The 9,450-nt window shown below is 31.6% G+C and overlaps 1 non-coding gene across 1 annotated transcript; it reads left to right on the plus strand.

Moving 5' to 3' along the window:
- The first annotated feature begins 3,008 nt into the window (after positions 1-3,008).
- On the plus strand, positions 3,009-3,088 carry TRNAL-UAG (transfer RNA leucine (anticodon UAG)). The gene has a single exon. It is a non-coding gene; the product is annotated as a tRNA-Leu (tRNA).
- Positions 3,089-9,450: the final 6,362 nt, after the last annotated feature.

A 9,450-nucleotide genomic window follows, 5' to 3' on the forward strand; every position in this document is an offset into this window, starting at 1 on the left:
TCTTGTGATTGGAATGTATTTTCTTAAACCGCCCATAAGAACCATATTTTGACTTTTATCTGGTGAATATCCAACAAGAGGTTCCATTGAATGAATAACGGATCCGGATCCCAAGAACAATAAAGCTTTTGAATAAGCATGAGTGATCAAATGGAATAAAGCAGCTTGATAAGAACCTATACCTAGAGCTAACATCATATAACCCAATTGAGACATTGTAGAATAGGCTAAGCTTCTTTTAATATCTCTCTGAGCAAGAGCTAAAGTAGCTCCTAAGAATAGTGTTATTGTACCTACTAAAGAAATAAAACTCATTATCAAAGGTAAAGATATGAAAAGAGGAAGAAGTCGAGCTAGAAGAAAAATTCCCGCAGCAACCATAGTTGCTGCGTGTATAAGAGCCGAAATAGGAGTGGGCCCTTCCATAGCATCGGGTAACCATACGTGAAGAGGGAATTGTGCGGATTTCGCAACTGCACCAAGGAATAATAAAAAAGCACACAAAGTAGTAAGTAAAGAGTTAATTCCATTATTAGGAATCCAGTTATTAGCTATTTTGAACAAATCCCTAAACTCTAAACTACCTGTTATCCAAAAAAAACCTAAAATTCCTAATAATAGACCAAAATCCCCTACACGATTAGTTACAAAAGCTTTTTGACAAGCACTCGCTGCGATTGGTCGTGTAAACCAAAAGCCTATCAATAAATAAGAACACATTCCCACGAGTTCCCAAAAAAAATAAATTTGTATCAAATTGGAGCTAGTAACCAATCCCAACATGGAAGTATTGAAAAAACTTATATAAACAAAAAATCTCAAATATCCTTCATCGTGAGACATATAACCATCACTATAAATAAGAACCAGGATTCCTACAGTAGTAATTAGCATTAACATAATAGAAGTAAGTGGGTCAATCAAGTATCCAAATTCTAAAGAAAAATCATTATTGACGGTCCAAGACCATAGATATTGATAGATCGAACTTCCATTTATTTGTTGAATAGACAGTTGAACTGAGAATACCATAGCTATACTTAAGAGTAAAACACTAGGAAAAGCCCATATGCGACGAAGATTTTTTGTTGCTGTAGGAATAAGAATAAGGCCAAATCCCATTGACATAATAACTGGAAGTGGGAGAAGAGGGATTACCCATGCATATTGATATGTATGTTCCATAAGAAAAGAAATTGCAATTTTTACTTCAATTTTTACTTCAATTTTTCTATAAAATTGTTTCCGATTCACCAAACCAATTCTTATCTCTTTCTGAAAGAATAAATAAAAAGAATAAGAAAAAATACTGAAATTCTTAATTTTTCCAAAATTTATCTCATTGAAATAATTAAAAATTAAGAATGGGTTTAGTTGGTTAAATTAAAAAAGTTAATAAAATAACTTCGTTACCTAGTTATTTTATTAACTAAATAAAGATATTTATAAAAATAAAAAAAAAAAGTGGAATCATTTTACTTTCTATTCATAATTCATTTTTATATTTCTTTAAAACAAAGATGAAACAGCTCTCTTGTTCCATAATTAACTGATTGAGTGAATTCCAATGAAAACCTATGTTTATAAGAAATTATCGAATAGTCCTTACTTCATATAGAACTAAAATCCTAATGACTATAAATTACCTAAGTTTTAGAATGTCTTGTTTAAGAGACTCAGTATTTTTTGTTTTGATTGGAATTCCTTTCCTTTATGGAATACCATTCTGAACTTAATTAACTATTTTCATTTTCCCTTCTTTTTATCCCCCCGTCTTATCTTATATGGGGGATAGGCTTCCATACCATATATCTATATATGGAGTATACTTGATATATAAATAGATATAAATAGATTTAAATGAGAAACCTTTCTATATATTCTATATTATTAAAAAACAAGTATAAAATATATAAAGAAAAAATGTTAAAAAATTCTTGTTGTCTTATCCGCATTAGACAAAATGAAGTAAAAAATAATTCAAAATTTAAGTATCTTTCAGTATCTAAGTATAAATACTAATAAAAAGAAGAAAGAAGGATTGATTTGCAGCAATAGATGTCTTTCACATACAACTAGAAAAAAGTAATTTCCTTTTTGAATGGCAGTTCCAAAAAAACGTACTTCAATGTCAAAAAAGCGTATTCGTAAAAATATTTGGAAGAAAAAGACTTATTTTTCCATAGTACAATCTTATTCTTTAGTAAAATCAAGATCATTTTCGAGCGGTAATGAGCATCCAAAACCAAAGGGTTTTTCTGGGCAACAAACAAATAATAAGATTTTGGAATAATATGAATTGACTTATCAAAAAAGAATTCCAATTATTTAATAATTTTGATTCTTCTTTGAATGTACTTTTATGTGTCGAATTACTCGGTACAATATTCTTAGAACAAAAAACCCCTCTTATCTTATATATACAAGAAAAAAAAGTTTTGTTTGGTATACTGTGTGCTAAGTATTCTTTTCCTATCAATGAACTTTTCATAATTTTCATAATAGAATCCTCATATTCTATTATGAAAATTATGAAAAGTGGAGTATTCTTACAATAGGACTTACAACTTCCACCTATCTTCTCCAAAATCATAAGGTTAGTAAATCTTATTAATAAGAGCATAAAGACTTTCATTCTAGAAATTTTTAAAAAATCCAAAAAGCCTTTTCCATTTATCCATTTTAATTTCATCATTAAATAGAAACCCTTTTGGATTTTTTTCATTGTATTGAAAGAATTTTCAAAATGTAAACGAGAAATTAATTAGAAAAAATTAGTTCTACAATTGCAAGTTAGAAAAAAGAAATTCCAACTCTTTCAAGCAGTGTTTGTGTTTCTATTGGGCAAAGCAAGAGTTTATTGTAAAAAAAAAATGGAAACGATACTACCAAACGAAGTCTATTTTAATGAAAACTCTAATGTTCCTAAATTTTATGGACTTTCCCAATATCGACGATTCCCAAGATAATAGCTATTATTCTTTTAAGTTACCTATTATTTGAAGTTAGCCGCCATGGTGAAATTGGTAGACACGCTGCTCTTAGGAAGCAGTGCTCAAGCATCTCGGTTCGAATCCGAGTGGCGGCATTCTTGAAAAAGAATACAATAGATTAGAAATCAATTCGAAATTTACAATTTTGTAATGGGACCTTCCCCTTATGCTATTTGCAACTTTAGAACATATACTAACTCATATCTCTTTCTCAACGATTTCAATTGTGATTACGATTCATTTTATAACCTTATTAGTTCGTGAACTTGGAGGATTACGTGATTCGTCAGAAAAAGGAATGATAGTTACTTTTTTCTCTATAACAGGATTCTTAGTTTCTCGTTGGGCTTCCTCGGGACATTTTCCATTAAGTAATTTATATGAGTCATTGATCTTCCTTTCATGGGCCCTGTATATTCTTCATACCATTCCTAAAATACAGAACTCTAAAAATGATTTAAGCACAATAACTACGCCAAGTACTATTTTAACGCAAGGCTTTGCCACATCGGGTCTTTTAACTGAAATGCATCAATCCACGATACTAGTACCTGCTCTACAATCTCAGTGGTTAATGATGCATGTCAGTATGATGTTATTAAGCTATGCAACTCTTTTGTGCGGATCCTTATTATCTGCCGCTATTCTAATCATTAGATTTCGAAATAATTTCCATTTCTTTTCTAAAAAGAAAAAAAATGTTTTAAATAAAACATTTTTCTTTAGTGATATTAAATATTTTTATGCAAAAAGAAGTGCTTTAAAAAGAACCTCTGTCCCTTCATTTCCAAATTATTACAAATATCAATTAACGGAGCGTTTGGATTCTTGGAGTTATCGTGTCATTAGCCTAGGATTTACCCTTTTAACCGTAGGTATTCTTTGTGGAGCAGTATGGGCTAATGAGGCCTGGGGATCCTATTGGAATTGGGATCCTAAGGAAACTTGGGCATTTATTACTTGGACCATATTCGCAATTTATTTACATAGTAGAACAAATACAAATTGGAAGGGTACGAATTCTGCACTTATAGCTTCGATAGGATTTCTTATAATTTGGATTTGTTATTTTGGTATAAATCTATTAGGAATAGGCTTACATAGTTATGGTTCGTTTACATTAACACCTAAATGATTACATAAAATAAAACCTTCATGAAATGAAGGTTTTTACTTTTATGTTTTATTTGAGAACCCCTTGAACGCCTTCTCAAAGGGTTCTCAAAAATTCGAGATAGATCTAATTATACTTTTTTACTTATTTCTGCATTAATAGAGCAGACGAGTAAAAAAAAGCAAACCTATTTAGGATAATAATTGGATAAGAGAGCCTCTACCCTGTCAACGGATAGGGAGAGAACAAAATCTGGATAAATACCAATTCCTATTACTGGTAAAAAGATACAGATTAAAATAAAGAGTTCTCGTGGTCCAGAATCCACAAAATTTGCGTTTGGAACATTAAATAGCTTGTATCCATAGAACATCTGGCGTAACATAGATAATAAATAAATAGGAGTTAATATCATTCCAATTGCCATTACAAAAGTAATTAGTGTTTTTGGCATTAACAGAAATTTTGGACTAGTAATTAGTCCAAAAAATACTACTAATTCTGCGACAAAACCACTCATTCCTGGTAAGGCAAGAGAAGCCATTGAAAAGCTACTAAACATGGTAAAAATTTTAGGCATTGGGATGGATATTCCCCCCAGTTCTTCGAGATAAACAAGACGCATTCTATCAGAAGCGGTTCCTGCCAAGAAAAAAAGTGTAGCACCAATAAATCCATGGGATAATATTTGTAAAATAGCTCCATTGAGTCCAATGTTGGTTATGGAACCAATTCCTATAATTATGAAACCCATGTGAGATACAGAGGAATAAGCTATTCTTTTTTTGAAATTTCGTTGACCAAGAGAAGTTGAAGCTGCATAGATTATTTGGATCGCTCCTATTATTACTAACCAGGGCGAAAATAGATAATGAGCATGAGGTAACAATTCCATGTTGATCCGAATCAATCCATATGCTCCCATCTTTAATAATATTCCCGCTAAAAGCATACATGTACTATAATGTGCTTCCCCATGGGTATCTGGTAACCACGTATGTAGGGGTATAATCGGCAATTTGACAGCATAAGCAATAAGGAAGCCAAAATATAAAAGTATTTCCAAGGTTGCAGGGTATGATTGATTAATTAATCTTTCCAAATCTAATCCTGGTTCGTTGGAACCATATAAGCCCATACCCAGAACTCCGATTAAGAAAAAAATGGAACCGCCTGCAGTATACAAAATAAACTTTGTAGCTGAATATAGACGCCTCTTCCCCCCCCACATGGATAAAAGTAAGTAAACAGGAATTAATTCTAACTCCCACATGATAAAAAAAAGTAAAAGGTCTCGCGAAGAAAATAATCCTATTTGACCACTATACATTGCGAGCATCAGGAAATAGAATAATCGCGAATTCCGTGTAATTGGCCAAGCTGCTAAAGTAGCTAAAGTAGTGATAAATCCTGTCAATAAAATAGATCCTAATGAAAGTCCATCGATTCCCAATCTCCAGTGGAAATCGAAGACATCTATCCATTTATAATCCTCCTTTAATTGGATTAAGGGATCCTCCAGTTGGAAATGATAACAGAACGCATAAGTCATTAGAAGGAATTCTAATAAACAAATAGATATAGTATACCACCTAACGACTTTGTTTCCCTTATGAGGTAAAAAGAAAATTAATGAACCTGCAAATATCGGCAAAACAACAAGTATTGTTAACCAAGGAAAATAACTCATGATAAAGTGATAAAGACAAGATACGTTTTGACCAGAAAAGCCCGTGCTCGATTATTTCGAGCACAGGCTTCTTCGGTAAAGAGGAATCAGACGATTCGAGTGAAGTTTTTTGTAACGTATCAATAAGATAGAGCCATGCTACGTGTTGTTTCAGGCCCTAAATAAACGCGGACACTTAAAAAATCTGTCGGGCAGGCAGATTCACATCTCTTACAACCCACACAATCTTCGGTTCTCGGCGCGGAAGCAATTTGCTTGGCTTTACATCCATCCCAGGGTATCATTTCTAATACATCTGTTGGACAAGCTCGTACACATTGAGTGCATCCTATACATGTATCGTAAATTTTTACGGAATGTGACATTGGATCTATAAATTTTTCTTTTCAACATAAAATTTTTCGATCTGGTAAAAATGAAATTAGTACTATAATGAGTCATATGTATTGTAGACACCAGACGAAGCAATGGTTTATCCAAACTTCAAAAATAAAAATCTATTTTTTAATCTGTTTGTGAGAAAGCGTGAAGAGAGCCAAGAGACTTTAATTTTGGATTTCAACAATAAGAAATAAGAAAGAATTTTACGAATTGTACAGACGAATTCGAATTAGCCAATAAATTGGCTATCGTCTTTTCAATATAAATTATTGCAATATTCAAATTGCAATATCAATGAATTACAAATACAAAAATTCATTTAAGTGAAAAAGAATACTATGCAATAATCTACTAAAAAAAGCAATAATCTACTAAAAAAAATGGATATTCTCAAATAATACTAAGAAAATAGTATTGATTTCTATTTATTTTAATATGTGCGCCTTTGTTTAGAGGATTCTATGTCTAATTATTCAAAATTCTAATTATTCAATAAATTAGATTGATTGATACGAGTGGATTTCCTATTACGATGGATGGAAGAAAGAATGGATAGTCCAATAGCGGCTTCAGCAGCCGCAAGGGCTATAACAAAAATTGCGAAAATATCTCCTTTTAATTGGCGACTATCAAATAGATCAGAAAATGTTACGAGATTTAGATTAATTGAATTCAGTATAAGTTCAAGACATATTAGAGCTCTAACCATGTTTCGGCTTGTGATCAATCCATAGATACCAATCGAAAATAAATAGACACTCAAAAAAAGTACATGCTCAAACATCATTAACTAACTCCTTATCAATCTCGATTCATTTCAATATGAGGGCAAGAATTGAACCGATTCAATTAATTACAATAGAACAATTACACAACAAAAGAGAAAATAAAGGAGGTATTTGTTGGCAGTAGATGGATTTTACTAAATCAAAATTGTGATTCTTTAGTTATTTATTTTAGATTTGCAATTCTTATAATTTGTACTTTTTCTAAGTTTTCTTATTGCCGAGCCATAGTAATTGCACCTATTAAAGAAACTAGAAGAATTATGGAAATGAGTTCAAACGGAAGATAAAAATCGGTTGCTAAATGAATTCCAATTTGTTGAACATTATTTATGAGACCCTGTTCTACTATTTGGTTTGATCTTGTAGTCCAAAGAATTCCATACCACGACGTATCTGGGATAGTAGTCATTAGCGAAAAAACAATAGTTATACAAACGAGTGAAGTGAACCCATCTCCAATAGTCCAATAATTCTTATCTTTAGACCATTCTGAGCCATTTACGAACATTACAGCGAATATGATCAAGACATTTATGGCTCCCACATAAATAAGAAGTTGTGCGACAGCTACAAAGTAGGAATTTAATAAAAAATAGAATAAGGATATACAAACAAGAACTAATCCCAGCGAAAAGGCAGAATAAATGGGGTTGGTAAGTAATACTACTCCTAGACCCCCTAGTAGAAGAACAAATCCCCCAAATAGCATAAGAATCTCATGTATTGGTCCAGGTAAATCCATTATGGATAAAAAGAAATTAATAGTATAAAATTTTTCATGAACTGACTAAAACTAAAGGATTCAAGGAAGGAAAAAAGGATTTGGGTATTTTTTTGTGTATAAACTGTATAGTTATAAATTATATTATATCACGAAAATCTAGTCTGATTTAAAATAAGAAATAATTTCCAATAAGCAGTAGTTTTTCTTTATAGTTTAATTTTAAAGTTTAATAAAGAATTATTAGATTTTTATAACAAAAAGACAAAATCAAAGTTTAGTAATCAGTAATCGTTCTTGAATTCGAAGATTTTTCTTTGTTTATTTTACTTTCAGACGAATTCCTAATTGTTTGAATTGTGTAATCTCCCATTATGGAGATTGGTAACCGACTTAAAGCAATTTGATTGTAATTCAATTCATGACGATCATAGGTAGAAAGTTCATATTCTTCAGTCATTGATAAACAGCTTGTTGGACAGTACTCAACACAATTGCCACAAAATATACAAACTCCGAAATCAATACTATAATTAAGCAATTGTTTTCTTTTAATATCCTTTTCAAATCTCCAATCCACAACGGGTAAATCTATCGGACATACGCGAACACATACTTCACAAGCAATACATTTATCAAATTCAAAGTGGATTCGCCCTCGGAAACGCTCTGGTGTAATTGATTTTTCATAAGGGTAGTGAATCGTTATAGGTAAACGATTTGTGTGGGATAAGGTAGTTATGAAACTTTGACCTATGTACCTTGTAGCACGTATTGTTTGTTGACCATAACTCATGAACCCAGTTACCATAGGGAACATATTCATTCTAAATATCTATGAAAAAGATATGTTTCTTTCTCTTGTTTGAGAGAGCTTTTGTGTTGAAAATATTCTTACTATTATTGTATTATCTTATTTATAGTGAAACAAGTTGAGAAGAGGTTGTTAATAAGAGATTGCCCAGGGAAATAGGTAAAAGAAATTTCCATCCAAGATTTAATAACTGATCCATTCTCATCCTCGGTAAAGTCCATCTTATTGTGATAGAAATGAAGAGAAATAAATAAGCTTTAGTTAATGTAATAAATATACCCATTGTCATTTCCAAAATTCCAACTGCTTTATTCATTTGGAAAAAATCAAAAAAGGATATATAGGGAATAGAGAAATTCCACCCGCCCAAGTAGAGAACTGTTACAAATAAAGAAGAAACTAATAAATTTAGGTAAGAAACAAGATAAAATAAACCATATTTGATACCGGAATATTCAGTTTGGTAACCTGCTACTAATTCTTCCTCCGCTTCTGGTAAATCAAAGGGTAATCTTTCACATTCTGCCAAAGAAGAAATTAAAAAAACCAGAAAACCTATAGGCTGACGCCAAATATTCCATCCAAAAAAACCGTATTTTGACTGTGCTTCAACTATATCAACTGTACTTGAACTGTTAGATAATCATAGTCGATGATAACATCACAGTTCCCACCGCTATTTCAAAACCGTACATGAAACCTTAGCTTCATACGGCTTCTCTATGATCAGAAAAAAGAAAGGACTGTTTTGTTCCTAGCCCCTGGGGCGTAGATAGAATTAGATAAAATAAAATAAATAGATTTGAAAGTCCTAAATTAGACCAAAGGAATTCCGTCTGCTAGAATAAGAAAAAGCGCTTCCGAATTGATCTCATCCTTTATAATATAATGAAAATTTTTCTTTGTTCAGTAATAACTTAATCTTGGAATAAAACACTTGTTACTTGTT

Source organism: Aegilops tauschii, unplaced genomic scaffold (genome assembly GCF_002575655.3).
Source record: "Aegilops tauschii subsp. strangulata cultivar AL8/78 unplaced genomic scaffold, Aet v6.0 ptg000683l_obj, whole genome shotgun sequence".
In the NCBI taxonomy this organism is placed as follows: Eukaryota; Viridiplantae; Streptophyta; class Magnoliopsida; order Poales; family Poaceae; genus Aegilops; species Aegilops tauschii.